The 16,972-nt window shown below is 46.0% G+C and overlaps 1 protein-coding gene and 1 long non-coding RNA gene across 14 annotated transcripts in view; both read left to right on the top strand.

Moving 5' to 3' along the window:
* Nucleotides 1–16,972, top strand: part of COL23A1 (collagen type XXIII alpha 1 chain) — a 283,264-nt gene that overhangs the window by 22,615 nt on the left and 243,677 nt on the right. The window lies entirely within an intron of this gene.
* Nucleotides 12,301–16,972, top strand: part of LOC120616587 (uncharacterized) — a 16,027-nt gene continuing 11,355 nt past the window's right edge. Inside the window, exon 1 of the long non-coding RNA XR_005656626.1 lies at nt 12,301–12,310. This is a non-coding gene — a long non-coding RNA (uncharacterized LOC120616587). The remainder of the gene's footprint in view (nt 12,311–16,972) is intronic.

The following is a 16,972-nucleotide window of genomic DNA, read 5'->3' as shown; positions in this document are numbered from 1 at the left end:
GTGATCCTTCTCATTTCCTTGTTCTGCCTTTTTGTGTCCTCGTATGATATACCAGAGACATTGTGTGTGTGCACCATGCTTGCACTATAGGGCCACTTCCCAGAAATTAATAAACAGATTAATCAAAGTTAGAATTTCACTGCTCTGTGAAAATGTTTGGAATTTTGAACTGAGGAGTGAAACTCTACCTATGAGAGCATGAAGCACTACGTGGAAATGACACGGATCCTGATACAGCCGTTGACGGTGTGTGGAAACATTATAGAGAGGAATGGAAGTGGTAGAAGCTACTCGTTTTCAGCCTGTTTATTCTACTTGTTGGCTTTGGAAAGAGCTAGTGTGAAGGGATAGTGTTTTCCTAGTACTTGGAAGCAAGCAATTGTTATCCCCCTTTCAATTATTTCTTACTTGTAGAATTTTTTAAATGATATATTTTTTATGTGTTAGATTCTAGTTGACTTGAGTTTATGGTAAAATTAAGTAGCTTAATGGCAGTTATCCCATCACGTCAGGCTGTGCAAAGCTGAAGGAGATAATTTGTGTGTCTGATTTTCAGAGGTGGGGCTAGAATTCTCTGGAGAATGGTCTCAGTTTCTCTTCCACTATTCATAGATATTTGTTCGTTCATTCATTCATCTCTCCCTACCCCATTTTGTGCTTCTCCTGTGGGTGATGTTGACTAAGATTATTAGCGGAATTGCAGATCCAGTTGTTGGAGGATGATGGCACAGATGTGAGAACCATATACACTGAGAATGGGAAGAGTCTGAAAGAAAGTCCTATGGAAACTAAAAAGAGGAAGAGATCACCTCAGATCAGGAGGACCTGGGCAGGGGGAGGATGACGGCCGGGTATGCATTTGAAGACTTCTTAAGGTCGACACCTTAGCCAGCTGGGATGGGGGACACATGTCAGGAGACCTGGCTCCTGAGCAGAAGCAGAGGAGAACTCCAGGGATGGCCATGAGCTCAGTTTGGCTGGAAGGTGGCAGTGGGAGGTAAGGATAGGGCTTGGTTCTGGAGAGATGTGGGTTTATTCCAGGGGACCCAGCTGAAGGAGGCAGTGAACATGTCAGCTTTCAGAGGACCCTAGAAACAGAGTGGAGGATGGGCTGGATCACAGATTTGGTTCCAGCAGAGAAGCTCATAGAGAGGGTGCTCAGAGTAGCGACAGTCTTGGCTTGTCTCGTGCCTTGTCCCCTGACCCTAGAACAGTGCCAGGCACATAGAGGAGAGTTGGTAACCGTTTGCTAAGTGACTTCGCTGGAGGAGAGGTCATGAGAACTTGAACGAGGGCCGCGAGATTTGAAGGCAGAGGACAGCTGCCACAGGCCCCAGGCCATGTGGCAGACAGAACTCACAAACAGGATGGATGGGCGTGGGAGGGGACAGAGGTGCCCCAAGCTGCAAGTCTAGGGGAGGGATGATGCCTGAACAGACACAGGAAATCCCCAAAGAGGGATTTGGAAGGGATGATGGTAAGCGTGGTTTTGGACAGCGGCCTTACCAACCACTTTGTAGACCTGCTGATGAATGGAAGAAAGTAATTAGAAGTCTTCTCTTCAGGCGTCGTCTAGCCACTCAGAATCTATTAATTCTAAAATGTACCGTGTCCTGTAAATAAAAGTCTTGAGGTTTAACTATGTACTTACCGCGTGATTGAGGGATTTTCTTGTGACCACCAGAGGGAGCCCACTATATTCATTAAATTCTATAGAATTCTAAAGGGAATTGAAAAGAAAAAGATAATTAGTATTTTTAAAAATTTACCGGAAAACACAAAAGTTCAAAACAAGGGCAGTGAAATGCAAAGTTCAACATAAATAACAAACACATGGTTAATATTTATGAGCTATAAAGTGTTCTCGCAAAAGATTAAGGAAAAGCCAAATATTTTTGTGGAAGAACGGACAAAGGATATGATTAGGGAGTCCCAAAAGAAAAACACAAAGGGTGACACTTTCCTTCGGTGAAAACTTGTAAAACTCCCATTCTGTGCCAGGCACTGCTCTGGGCACCTTAAAAGATGGCCCATGTCATGAATAATTGTAGAAATACCTAGTAGAATGAGATCAGTTTTCAACAATCAGATTAATAAAGTTTAAATGGTTTCAATTGTTAAATTGTTTGAAAAGCACAAACTTCCTCCCCGTGTATTCGCTCCTAGGTTTAGTGTGTAATCTGACAACTGTGCAAAGGTGATGGTGCAGTTATGTTTGTCAGAGCACCGTTCATAGAAGCAAAAACATTGGAAATAACACCCACAGATATTTATAGGGAAAGACAGCCACAATATTTCAATAGTGGGGGAAAACTAATTTTAAAGCAACATAATACCATAGTGTACATAGTGGGTGATTGTATTATGAATATTCTTCATTTTTTTTTTTCATTTTCTGAAATTTGCTTACAATGAGTATGCATTGCCGGCATAACCCAGAATAAGTGAAACAGCTAAAAGGTGCTCAACTGAATAATAAAAGATGGTTTCTTGTTTCTGGCCCTGGGCTCTCCGCAGGCCTGTCCAAGTCTATTGCTAGATCATACACCTCTACTGCCCTGCTCTTGAACTGAGCTGGTCTCCCAGGAAAACAGTCCTGTCTGACTTAATGTCCATTGTCCACTCAGCAGGACACTTGGCACATCACAGGTGCTCCAGAAATGTTTATGTTTAGTAAGTACTATGTTTCTAAAAGATCTTTTAAAACTGAAAAGTGCATTGTGGCTTTTGGTTCACAGAAGCCTATGGGGAGTGACAGAAAGCAGGTCTCCTGAAATAAGAGAGGCTTAGATTTGAGTCCTGGACCTGCCAATAAGAGCTGTGTGACCTTATGCATGTTACTTAACCTCTATGGGCTTCAATTAACTACCCTTTAATAATAGTGCAATAATCCCACACGTAGAATGAAAAATATTTACCATGTTAGGTTTTGGGGGCACAGTGGTGAACATGACAAAGTCTGTGCCCTCATGGAGTTTACATTCCAGGTGTCAGGGGTAGGGTGGAGGAGACAAAACAGGTAAACCAACGAATAAATAGATAACTGAGAATTGTAATAAGAGCCATGCAGACACAGTCAGGGTGCTTTGGTAGAGAGTTAAAGGGGGTGCTTATATTAAAGTCTTCTTAGAAATGGAGGTGAGGGGAGGCTCTCTGGGTAGGGGACACTGACATCAAGATCTATGAGAAGAAGCCAGGCACCCAAGGTGCCCAAGGCCCCATGAACAGCGAGCTGATTCTTAGGCAGCCAGGAGGTGGGGGTGTCATCCAGGAACTGGGAAGGGTCAGTGTCTGAAGCAAGCAGGAGAAGGCATGATGAGATAATGTGGGAGAGGTGGGTCAAGTCCATGTGGCCTGTTCCTCTTGGCTGTGGAAGAGTGTATATTTCATCCTCCAAACAATGGGAAATCATTACTGGGCTGAAAATAAAGAAGTGACATTGTCCAGTTTATGTTTTCAAAAGCTCTGGCTGGTGCAGTGTGGAGAGTGGACTTGGAGGAGTGCCTGGGAGGAAAGTAGGGGCCGGGGAAGTGAAGAAGCCAGTTACGAAGTCATTGGAATTGTCCGGGCCAGATGTCATCGACGCTTGGACTAAGGGCATGGTGATGGAGGCAATAGAAGGACATGGACAGAGGTGATGTGTATTTTAGAAGCTGCATTGTCCGGACTCGGAGGATGACCGAGTAAGGGGGAATGAAGGAGAAAGAAGATGGGATGACTCCCAGTTTTGGGGTGACACTCAGATTTTTGACTTGGGCAACTAGATAGTACCATTGCTATAACGGGGGTGGAAACCAGGACAGGGAGTTTGTTCAGAACTGTTCGTTTTGACGTGGCTGTAGGACATCTGAGAGGAGGTACCCAGTCAACTCTTGGATTAAATGACACATGAGGGTGGAGGCAGAGGCAAGGGCCTGGCCCAGAGTGGGTGCTCGTCACTGTGTGTTGACTCTGAACAGACCTGTTGGGGGTGGGGTCATGAAGACAGCAGTGGGCTGTGGTGTTTGCCCCCTTTCTTAGCCCAGAGTCTGACGGGCCACTGTGTTCCTTACTGTATTAGTCAGGATTCTCCAGGGAAACAGAGAGAAAGAGGAGAAAGAGCAAGAAGAGAGAGGGAAGTGGAAAGGAAGAAGGAGAAAGAGAGAAAACGACTGATTTATTTTAAGTAATTGGGTCACTTGAGTCATGTGACTGTGGACACTGGCAAGTCCAGAATCTGCAGGGTAAGTCACAAGCTGCAGGCCTAGGTCCATCAGTGCTCCAGCTTGAGTCCAAAGGCCATCTGCTGGAGAATCCTCTCTCGTTTGGGTGTTTTCTCTTTTCGTTCTATTCAGGCATTCAACTGATTAAGTGAGGCCCACCCATATTATGGAGGGCAATCTGCTATCCTCTAAGTCCACCTATTCGAATGTTAATCTCATCCCCCCAAATCCTCACAGAAACATTCAGAATAATGTTTGACCACATATCTGGGCACCATGGCTCAGCCGAGTTGACATATGAAATTAGTCATCATATTTACCTTCCTCTGTTACTTCTCTCGGGGTCCTTCTCCTTCTCCCTCATCTCTCTCTCCAGTCAGTCAGTTCTTCTGTTCTGTCTCCCGTGTGCCGTCCTCCCTCCACCATCCCAGCCACCACTGCCTTCCTCAGATCCTCATTGCCCTTCGTCCCTCCCACGCCTTCCTCAGGATTGGGGCAAAGTGATGTCTGTCTAAAAGCCTTCTATAGTTCTCCGTGACCTTCGGAGTCAAGTGCGCAGTCGTGTCTTGGCACTTCTCACTTCTCAGTCTGATTCCTGCCTTCCTCTCTTGACCCATTTCTCGAATCCTATCGCCTTCCTATGCTCTGTGGGATGACTTCATTTCTCAATTATGCCATCTACTTGGTACCCGTATGTCATCCCTTTGCTTGAAATGTCTCTCCCCTCCTGGCTTTTTACTTGTAGAATCCATATTCATTCCTCACAGTCTAGCTTAAATCTCACATCTTCCAGAAGCCTTTCCCATTTTCCAGGCAGAATTCATTGCCCCTGCACTGTGATCCCACCACACTTTGGGTTCCCCTCAAACAATTCCATGTTGTGGTTGATGTCACTCCCCTTGCCTGTCACTCTCCCACCCCAGCCTGTGAAACCCTGAAATTCCCTCTTCCAGAGTGGGGCCCAGCTCATACCAGACCCTCCAGTGAGTGTTAGAGTGGGGCGAGGGGAAGAAAAGAAACTGTCCTCACTGGGGGAGCAGGTGGAATTCAGCTCATTTTATAAATATGTCTGGGTGATTTGTGAAGTGACAGTCACAGGTCTGTTGGAGGACTGTTACAGAGAAGGGGTAATAAAATCTGTAAAAAGCTGCCACTGCCAACATTGTCCTTGAATTCCACACTGTCCAGGAACCGGGCCACCTGCAGGCTCTCGTCTCATGTGGAAAAGCCCCATGGGGTGTTGGCCCCTTCTTGTTATTAGACTGTACTCCCTTTCAGGTTTTCTCTTGTTTCCCTGACTTCTTGACTTTTTTTCCTTGATCATGTTAGACTTAACTCTGGCCAGTACCTGGCTCTGCTCAGTTCTTGGTTGGCCCCAGGGCAGGTGATTGGAAGTCATTAGCATTTGGTTTGGCACTGCCCAAGATCCCTTCCCTATGAATCATATCCGGTCCTGCCAGCTTGCCTGGAAGTGTACAGGAATGTACACTTCTTGTACATTGTGTTCTAATCCCCAGATCTCCCAAATCGAGCAGAGTTTGGGAGCTGTGTGGACCTGGCACTCCCAGCTGGCTCCCGGGATCGGAAGCCTTGCTTCAGCACCCCCCCATCTCTTTGTATGTCTTCTCTGTCCTTTGGCCACTGAGACTCTCCATGTTTTCTCCCGAGGCCTCACACAGTCTCGTGTGCTACCCCAAAGCTCGGATGTCCACGGCCTTGAGAGGCGGTGCAGGCCTGCACTGTGTGAACCTGCCGCCCCATCCTCAGCACCGGGTGGCCTCAGCGTGCCTTCCGTCCTCATCCTCATAGGGATGGAGAAGCTGGTGGCGTAGACAGAAAGAGCTGCCCTTGTTAAATGTATAAATAGGATCAGTTGGAACCGAAACACACAGAAATGCCCCCTCTTTTCCTTTATCTTTTAATCTGGCTCACTCCATGCCACTTTGCTGCTTGCGTCGCTCGTGTTCTTGTTTTACGGTCTCTTAGTGTTTACAACCAGCATAGTCCAGCTAGTGGGGAGGCAGCTAGGAGGGCAGAGAGCCAGCCTTGGCCTTGTGGTCTGCCCTGTTGTTCTGGGAGCAGAGGGGAGGGAGGGAGGTCGATGGATGGTGAACAAGGGAGTGTTCTTTGGTCACTAGCAACAGAAATCAACTCAGGCAGATTAAGACAAAGGGTAGGTAGTGGAAGTTGCTGACAGAGGCAGAGCTCGTGCTGCAGAAGACAAGCTGCAGGAAAAGGTGAGCAGCTCAGGAGTGGAGGCCTCCGTGATGTGTCTGTACCAGCTGTTTCATGTGTGTCACTGTGCCCAAGATTCCCAGTCTCACGGGAGATGTCCCACTGGGTGGGCCTGGACCCCACGTCCACCCCTCCACCAGGACTTCCGGGGCAGGGCTGACAGGCGGAGAGAGCACCCCCCACATGGGTGCCAGGATGCTGTGGGGGGCAGGATCTGGTTGGCCCGCCCTTGAATGCCAGTTGCACCACCTGTCAGCTCTGTGAGCTCGGGCACGTTATCTGACTCCTTGTGCATAAAGTGAGAAAACATCATATACCTCATGGCTTTGTTTTCAGGGTATACTGAGATAAAAGAGTGTGGAACATTTGTGTCAGTGTATCCTCAAAACGTTTTTGGCATACAGTAGGCATCGAATAATGTCTTTTCACTCTAAGGAAAGTCGTTCCCAGGAGGTGAGAGAGAGCTGGACACAGATCATTATTCGGGACTGGTTGGGTGGGCGGCGGGGGGTGGGGAGGCACTTAGTGAGCAAGGCTGGAATGAGGGAGGGGGCGTTTTCCTTTCGTTGCCTTCTCTGCAGAAAAGAATGTCATTTCTGCTTAGATTCTTGGTTCATTTGCTGCCAGAGTCTCCCATGAACCTTCTGGTCAAAGACAGAGAAAGAGCAACTCCTGGCTCCTCTGGGAGCCCTTGACCTTGAGATCCCTTCTGCTGCCTCTCGATGGTCAACAGGCAGCATTTTAAAGCCCCTTTCTTTTGGGTGGTCCTGGGGTTTCCCTCATGGCCCAGCAGGTCTCTTCCTTCTGTCCCCGCTATTCTTTCATTCTTCAGCTCCGCCTTTAGGAATAGGACTGAATGTCACTGAGCTGCCTTCCCTACCAGGTCACGATTTTTGTGACACTAATGGGCTTGAAGAGACTTGTTGTCTGATCATTTCTTCGAAAGTAGCCCCGTGCGGCTCACTCACAGTCCAGCTCAGCAAGAACTTCAAAGCGTTGGAAGCTGAGGCTCAAAGGACAATGGGGCTCACTCAGAAAGAAAGTCCAGCAGACAAAGGACGACCACATGGCCCAGGTCCAGAGGGAGATGCCCACCCCGCCTTGTGCTGCTTTCCGAAAAACGTACTTTTAAAAAAATGTATAGAGGAGACCTGGATGGGCAGGGCAGCAGGTAACTTGGTGGCACAGTTCAGGGAATGCACTCGGGGTGTGCCACCACAGAAGGACTAGACAGTGACTTTACCTCAGAGCGTCACCTCCTGTGAGTAGAACACAGGTGGGGACAAAGGCAGACTGTGCTGGCCCAAATGCTTGCTGACAGCACAGCTGTGCACAGACAGAGCTGTGACCGTGGGCTTTGCAGTGCCCTGCAGGGAGGGAGTAGTCTTAGCATTTTCTCTGTGTGTATGTGTGGGTGGTGCTCTAAGAGAACAGGAGGGGCCACCTCCTGAGGAAGGCCAGGAGCAGCTGCCCAGAAGAGACAGTCCCCTTCCTCCCCTGCTACCCCTGAGGCAGAACCTGGGCTTCATTTCCAGGACAAGGTAGTGCCTCCTAGTGCCCCCTCCAATGCCTATTTGCTCCCTAAAGGGTACGTACATTCTGTCTTCTTGACCCCTCCCCGCTGGGGATCCAGGAACTCCACCAGAGGAAAGAGGTGGACGGGTCTATCAGGGTCAAGTTCTGCTACCCAGGCACTGGCCTCTTCACCATGTGGGAGGTTGTAGAAAAGGGGGGAAGGTGTATGTGTGGAGGGGAGAGTGCTTGTCGTGGTTGGGGGAGGAGTGGAGAAGTGGGGGAGCGATGCGTGAACCCAGGTGTACCTGCCCTGTTCCTGCTGGGCACAGGGACTCTGAGCCCCTTAGGCTGGCTGTGCAACAGTTCCAAACCCTTCGGCCAGAATCCCTTGAAAGCTGACTCCATTGGTCTCCACGGCCTAACTTAGGAAATGAGCTGCTCACTTCCTACTTGTGTGTGTCATGTGCTCCTAGTGACCCTATGAACAAGTGATGTCCACAGTGCCCTGTCCTCACCAGCCTGCTCAGCTCCTGTAGACTCATGCCTGTGGCTTCTTTTATGGAGTCGATCCATCTCAAATCTGGTCTCCCTCTTTTCCTGTTGCCTTCTATTTTTCCCAGCATTCTTGTCTTTTCCAGAGAATCCTGCCTTCTCATGACGGACCCGAAGCAGGACAGCTTCAGTGGCCATTTCTGCCTCCAGAGATGTTTCAGGCTTAGTTTGCTCTAGGACTCACTTGACCGTCTTTCTGACGGCCCAGGGTCTTCGTTGGAGCTCTCCTCCAACGCCACGTTTCGTACTGATCTATTTTTTCCCTATTGGCCTTCTTCACTATTCAATTTACACATCTGTACATAGGAATTAGGAATATGAGGGTGCACGTGATATTAGCATTGGTGTCTAACGACGCGTCTTTGCCCTTTGTGATCTTTCTTAATTCTTCCATTGCTGCCTTTCTGAGTCTCAGCCTTCTCTTGATTTTTGGCTTCAGTCTCCATTTGAATGGATGACCAAACCAAGGTAAGCACCATCTTTAACCATTTCAGCGTCTTCATTGTCCGTCAAAGTTGTGTATGTCTGCTGAGGTCATAATCATTGTCTTTCCGATGTTCAGATGCACTTTCTTCTTTCACTTTCATCAGAAGTCATTTCAAGTCAATGTTTTTGCTATTTTCTGCCAGTAAGATGGTGTCATCTGTATATCTTGTTATTGATATTTCTTCCATCAACTTTCACTCCTCCTTCCAGTGCCCCCTTTCCAGTCTTTTATTTTTACAAAATTATTACAATAAAAGCAAACTGTGCTTAAAATTATCCCACTGTCCCTCTACTCAAAANATTTAAAGGTAGCGTCTTCAGTCCAACATGAATGGGCTCCAGGGGCCCATGAGCATGCGCAAACCACCACACACAGTGACGTGAGGCATTCGGCTGGGGCAGTCCCCACAGTGCTACGGCCTGCCCTCTCCCCCTTTCTTTTTCCTCCCCTGACTCCTGGACTTTTTCCAGTTTTCCTCCACACCAGTCATTTTCACTTTTTCAAATCATTTTTGTCAATTGGAAAGTCTCTCGTTTTGTTTCCAGCTCCTTCTGATTCTGGCCTTTCTGTCCTTCATCCCCGTCGGCCTCTCTGAAGTCACAGTGACAAGGGGCCCAGCACAGGCGCTTCCATAGGAGGTGGTGGGAAGGCAGTGAAAACGCACACATTTAATGTTCTGTGTCTCTGCAACCATGAATAGCTTTTGTTGCCCCGATGTCAACATAGTACCTTTGATGTCTGCCTCATTATTTGTTGTAACTGATTGTCAAAATAGAACTTATTACAGCCAGAGCATATATCCCAACCTCGAAGCTTGAAGAATTTCCACAGACACAGCACATCTGTGTCCAGGTCAAGAAACAGCACGTGACCTGCCCTCCAGTGACGCCCTCAGCCATGCCAGGGGAATTGCCATTCCAATTTTTCACATGATGGACTAGCTTTGCCTGTTTTGAACTTTACATGGATGGAATCACACAGTGTAGCTTCTCCAGTCCTCAGTTGAGCAGAGTGAGATATAGTCATGTTACTGTGTGTAGTTGAGCATTGTTCCTTTCTTTAATCATTGTGCTGTTGTTGGTCGTTCAGATAGTTTCCAGGTTTGGGGCTATTCTGAGCAGTGCTGCCTCAAGCCATCTTGTATGTGTTTTGGTGAACATATGTATGCATTTCTGTGCGTTTGTACCGTACAGCGGAATTGCTGTGCATGAGGTATACAGATGTTAAATTTTAGTAAATACACCTTTCTGAAGAAGACGATAGCCCCACCGAGTGTGGATGTGACTTCCAGAACTCCAGGTGCTCCACATCCTCATCAGCACTGAGTATTTTCTGTCTTTTTCATTCCTGCCATCTTGATGCCTGTACAGGTCTGTGTCTGGACTGCCTTTTCTGTTCCATCGTTCTTTTTTCTATACATAGCCCAGTACCACATTATTTTAATCACCAAAGCTTTAGTTGTGATATCAGAGGGTGTTTTGGGCTTCAGGGTCGCCTTGGCTATTCTTGGGCCTTTGCATTTCCACATAAAGTTTATAATCAGGTTTTTTTTCCTAAAAGAAAGTTTGCCAATTTCTATTAGAAAAAAAAAATTGTTGAGACTGAATGAGATTCACTGAATATAGACTTAATTTAGGGAGAAATGACTTCTTGACAATATTGAGGCTTCCAATGTCTGAACATGGAATGTCACTCTCTGCATTTGGGTCTTCTCGAATTTTATTTGATGATATTTTACAGTTTGAATACAGATGTCCTGCACATGTTTTATTAGATTTAGATTTCTTTCTATGAATTTACTGGGTTTTGATGCTATTTTAGATAATAACATTTTAGATATCTGCTTTTCTGTTTTTGCTGACAATTTTTTTCATGTTGCACTTGCCACATTCACTTGATAACTCTTAACAGCTTGATCATCTTTTAGATTTTCTAGGTATTTTCTAATATATTGTCTATAGAATTTTATTGGTTTCCTATTCTACTGCCTTTTTTTTTACTCAACTCTTTGCTTTGGCTAAGACCTTCAATAGCACTGAATAGAATTGTCACCAATTCTATAGCAGGTGCCCTGTTTTCATAACCGAAATGACCACTGCTTTAGGTTTCTGTAGATATTAATCAGATTAAAGACGTTTTCTTTTTAAGTTTGCTGAGAGTCTTTTTAAAAAGTTATGATTGGGTGTTAAAACTTGTCAAATGGTGTTTCTTCATTCATGAGATAGTTCTCCCTTTTTTAGATTTTAGGAGGTTAACTACTCTTGCATTCTTGGATTAAATCCCACTTGGGTGAGATATTTTATTTTGATATCTTGCTATGTTCAATTTGCTAACATTTTGTTTAGGGATTTTGCATTTGTCTTCATAAGGAGATGGTCTGTAAATTCCTTTCATCTCTCATCGGGTTTTGGTTATCAAGGTTATGCTGGACTTATAAAATGATTTTGGAAATATTTGCCTGTTTCCGTTCCCTGGAATTATTAAGGTAAGATTTAGTGTTGCCTCTTTCTTAAATGTTTGGAAGAAGTCACTAAAAAAAAACATCCATACCCAGGATTTTCTTTAGGTTTTAAATAATTAATTCAATTGTTGTAATAGCCATAGAAATCTGCCTCATTATTTTTTATGGGCGCTTCATTAAGATAGAATTCACATACCATATAATTCATCTATTTAAAGTATACGATTCAGTGGTTTTTAGTATATGCACAGAGTTGTGCAACCATCACCATAACCATTTTTAGAACATCTTTATCGCCCCACACAGAAACCATGTACCCATTTAGCCATCATCTTCCAATTCCTCTATCACTCCCAGCCCCTGACAACCACTCATCTACTTTCTGTCTCTCTCTATTTGCCTATTCTGGGCATTTCATATAAATGGAATCATGACTGTGTGGTCTTTTGTGTCTGGCTTCTTTCACTCAGTATAACGTTGTCTAGGTTCATCCATGTTGCGACCTGTATCAGTACTTCATTCCTTTTTATGACTGAATAATATTCTGTTGTACGGACAGACTACATTTTGTTTTTCCATTCATCCATTGATGGACGTTTGGGATTCCATCATTTGGCTGTTATGAATAAAGCTGCAGTGAATGTTCGTGTATGCGTTTTTGTGGGAACTTATGTTTTCATTTCTCTTGGTCATGTACTTAGAAGTGGAATTGCTGACTCATATGCTTCATTATTTTTTATTGCTAAACCATAATATGGATATACCGAAGTAAATTTAACAACTATGTTACTGATGGTCATTTAGATGTTTTCTTTTTAGCCATTAAGCAATGCCCCAGGCAGTGCTACTCAAACTGTGGTTTTTGAATGGGTGCCGGCTCTTGTTATGGGTCTATAACAAGATTAGGAGAGAAATTGAGAGTGTTTGGAAACTTTTATAGCCATTTAACTGGTAATTTTATGTCCGTTGAATCTAATAATAAAAAAATAGGCTAGTATTTTATGTTTTGGGTTTTTTTAAATTTCATTTTTCTACTACTTTATTTGATTGTATTTCACAGAATACAATTTCTGGAAGTTAGAACAAAAAAATAACTCCACAGTTAGGTAGCACACCTCCTGTTCATGTGTGTTTCTATGGGAGTCGTCCCTACAAGTGGAGCTGGTGGACAGAGGCTACACTCTGACAAGTGAACACGCCATCTGGGACCAGTTTCTGACAAGGGAGGAGATGCTTCCCATGTCCAGTTCCTTGGCACTGATGACGAGGATGAGTTGTGATACAATGAACAGATAAACAGAAGGTAGCACAACCATACGATGGACTATTATTCAGCCTTAAAAAGGAAGGAAATTCTGACACATGCTGCAATGTGGACGAACCTGGAGGACATTGTGTTAAGTGAAAAGAGCCAGTCACAACAGGACAAAGCTGCGTGATTCTATTTATATGAGGCCCTTAGAGTAGTCAAATTCGCAGGGACAGAAAGTACAATGGTGGTTGCCAATAGTGTGGGAGGGGAAATGGAAAGTTGCTTAATCAGTACAGAGTTTCAGCGTGGATGATGAAAATGTTCTGGAGATGGGTGGAGGTGATAGATGCACGACGATGTGAATGCACTTAGTGCCTCCGAACTGTACGCTGAAAAATGGTTAACATGAGGGAGAGACTAGAACTCCTGCTCTCTCCACAGCTTTGCTGTGTGCTCATGTGGTTGAGAGAACAGGAGTTCTTCTAGTCCCTTCCTCTTCTTATAAGGATACTAATCCCATCACGAGGCTCCACTCTCATGACTTCATACAAACCTGAGCACCTCCACATATCATCACGTTGGGGTTAGGACTTCAACAGAAATTTCAGGGGACACAAGCATTCAGTCCATGGCACCCATTCTCTCGTATGTGGCCTTGGACAAGTACCTTCAATACCTTGAGACTCACTTTCCTCATCTGTAAAACGGGGACGATAATAGTTGCCTCACTTTTATGAGGTGACTGTATTACCTGAGAAATGTCACACGCAGACACCTCTGTAAACTGCATCTTGGGAGCTTAGACTTGGCAGGGATCAGCCTGAGTGTGTGTTTCCACAGCTTTTTTCTCAGGGCATCTTGGGGCCCTTTTGACTGAATGTAGGTGGCATTAGGTGGAAGGGCACTCCTGCTGCTCCATCTCTGCAAGGTGCCTTCTAAAAGGCCATTTCCACTCCCATGTTTTTTAGATTAAGGCAGTGAGCCACACCCAGGGACGGATATCAGAGATTCCTCCAAAGACCTGATTGTTTTTAAAGGGATAAACTAAATCACTACCGGGTAAACAGACTCAGCAGAAAATGTACCTGCCACAAAATCCCCAGTCGGAGCCCTCAGTTTCTCAATTCTGCACAGGGGTGATCTTGGGCCTTGGCTGGGATAGAACCCAAAGAGGGGATCCCAGGCAAACCTCACTCACATCAGCAGATGACACACCTCAGCCAGGCTTCGTGCTTATGGGTGTACGGGGTGCGGTCATGCTATTCTGCTGGGGGGTCTCACCATTCTGGTTGTCAGTTAGAGGTGCTATGTAATTTGTGCAGTCACACCTCTGAGGGCTTGGGCCACCCATGGTGAGTCTGGTGTAGTATCTCAGTGACTGCAGCCCAGGCACCTTTGATCCTTTTCTGGCCAGAGGGAGCATGCTGGATGCCAGGGTCAGCTTACAGGGCTGAGAATGGGCGAGGACCAGCTTCTGTGAATAGACGGGCAATGCTGGCAGCAAGCTTGGCAGTGAGAAGCTCTCTCAGGTTGGCCTCTAGAGTTATAGTTTGGTAACAAAATAAATTGGAAACACCACAGTAGGACTTTGAATCCAGTGCCGTCTGAGAGACAGTGTGTCAGGCACACATTTGGCTGCAGATGATAGAAACCATAACTTAACTGTATTTTCCCTGGATGCTAATTCCAGAGGTGGGCAGTCCAGGCTAGCATGGCTTCTCAGGGATGTTTCTGCAACCAGGATCTTTTTATGTTTCCATCCCTCCATCCTTGGTGGCAGACTTTCATCTTCACAGAGAGGTCAGGAGGCAGGGGTTGGAATGAGGCCCAGGCAGGGGATGCAAAGAGCACTAGACTTGCCATCAGGAGATCTGAGTCCCCGTCCCACTCTGGGTCACCTTGGGGGCAAGTCACATCCATCTCCTGGACTTTTTCTCACCTGTCGACTGTGTGAGTTGAACTATTTTATCTCTTTCATTTAGTTCCAGTTATCTATGGCTGTGTTACAAACTACTATTAAAACTTTGTAGCTTAAAGTGCTTATTTTGCCCACGAATCTGCCATTTTGGCAGGACTGGGTAAGGACAATTGGTCTCTACTTCACTCAGTGTGGGTTGGGAGGCTGGGATCATCCAAAGGCTCACTCCATGTCTGGCAGGGGATGCTAGCAGATGTCCGGGACCTCACCTGGGATCTGCACCTGGATTTCCATGTGGCTGCTTGACTTCTACACTGGGTAGTAAGGATGTCCCAAGGGAGAGCCAGTGGGAGACTGTATTGCCTTTCTGACTGGCCTGAGAAGTCATGCAGAGTGCCTTCTTCCACATTCTCTTCATTAGAAGTGAGTCATTGAGGCTGACTTCTATGAAGGGGAGTTAGACCTGCCTTTTGAGGAAAGAGTGCCAAAGAATTTGTGGACGTGTTTAAAACCACCATGCACCTGTGGGTTTCCAATTCACGGTTCCTCTTTCATGCTTACTCTTGCGGTGCTAGAGGCTGAGAGTGGCCTCTGTCAGGGCAAGGACTGCAGGTGAGCAGGGATGGAAAAGGCTTCATCAGTCATGGTCTGCTTTGGGAAGCTCTGGCCCATGCTCGCTGGGACTTGGACTAGAACCTTCCCCAGTCTTGAAGGTCAATAATACTTGGATCATTTTGAGAGCTGCTCCTTGACGATACAAGACTTGAGAAGACTGTATGGCAGCATTTGAAAATGTATAGTATTATAATGGTTCATCATCGAGTTTTTCTGATTGTTTCTTATATTCCTGTTACTGTGTTAGGCATAAGGAGTTATCGGTCAGGCCTGAGGTCAGGAGTTGGTCCCATCCGTTGGGAATTTGTAGTTTTGTTGGGGAGACAGACCACTGGGAATGCCTCCACTTCTCTAAGTCAGCTGTGTCCGATTTCAGTCTGTGCGTCCACCCTGGGCTTGATCACTGTGTTGGTTAGTGACAGAAACCTAAATTAGTATGACTTGACTAAACAACAACAAAATAAAGATTTCTTTGTTTGGTTTTGGTTAACATAACCAGAATGACCAGGGATAGATCTCTGACTTCAGGCATACCTGGTGGGCGCCAATGATGACATAAAAACCCTGCCCCTGTGCCTCTGTGTTCAACAGTTACTTTGGTGGCCCCAGTGTACCAAGCCTCCTTATATTCGTGTCATGGGCACTCCCTTCTACACTGACTCTGAGCTTGACTGGTGGTTTGCTTTGGCCAATTGGACTTCAGGGACTGTGACACAAGTAGAGGCTTGGTAAGCCACTTGCATGCTGAGGCTTGTCCTGGAAAACCATTCATGGAACCCAGCTTCCTGGCTATGAAGAAGCTCAGGGCTCAGCTACTGAAGGATGAAAGGCCACAAGGAGAGAGGCGTTGGCGGGTGAGGCCATCACAGGCATTCCAGCCATCTCAGAAAAGCTCTCAGCTGAATGCGGCCACGTGAGTGACCTCGGCCCTCACCATGAGGAACGAAACTGTTCATCTTGGCTCGGTTAATCCACAGAATCGTGAGAAATCATAAATGGATGTTTCAGGACACTAAGTTTTGGGTCACGTTGTTATATGGCTGTGGATAACTAATACTCCCTAAGCGGTGTGGCAAGATGGTTGCTGACAAGGCCAGGCTCAGAAATCCCAGCAGACACAGAGCGCCTCCTGTCCATTCATTGCAGAAAAGTCACAGGATGGACCCTCATTTAACTAATGCAAGTAACTCGCTCGTCTTGGAACCAATCACTGTGCCGAGGTGAAGATCACTTCAGAGACATGTGCCTATCATTACAGCTAGTGAGGAGCTGGGTCAGTCCCACCCACCCCATGAACTGGATGGGCAGGAAAGGGAGGAAAATGAGGCTATTCTTGCCAAAAAAGGGGAAAGTGAAAACTTAATAGGCGGAATCAACGAATAACCTTTACAGGCAGTGCGTTAAATCGGTGAGTGGGCTTAGTTGAGAAAGAATCTTTCAAAGGGCTGATGCTTAAGCCAGGACTTGTCATGAGGGGCAAGCAAGCTGAGGGGCAGAGCGGCAGATGCTCAGAGGTGGGGGTAGCACACTTTGTGTGAGTGACAGCTAGATGAGGATACTGGCCAGTATCAGACACCACACTCTCAGATAGCCAGATGTCGCATCTGAAAGCTGTTGTGTTTACCAAGATTCCAGATGTGTTTTAGGCCTTTTCCTCTTGTATTTAAAATTCACTTGTATTTTAAGAAAAGTGTTCAGGTGTCTGAATCATTTATACTTAAGTCATTGTGTGTGT

The sequence above is a fragment of the Pteropus medius genome, unplaced genomic scaffold (assembly GCF_902729225.1).
Source record: "Pteropus medius unplaced genomic scaffold, Ma_sr-lr_union100, whole genome shotgun sequence".
NCBI lineage: Eukaryota > Metazoa > Chordata > Mammalia > Chiroptera > Pteropodidae > Pteropus > Pteropus medius.
The sequence above is the reverse complement of the archived record's forward strand: the minus strand, read 5'-3'. Positions and strand labels throughout refer to the sequence as shown.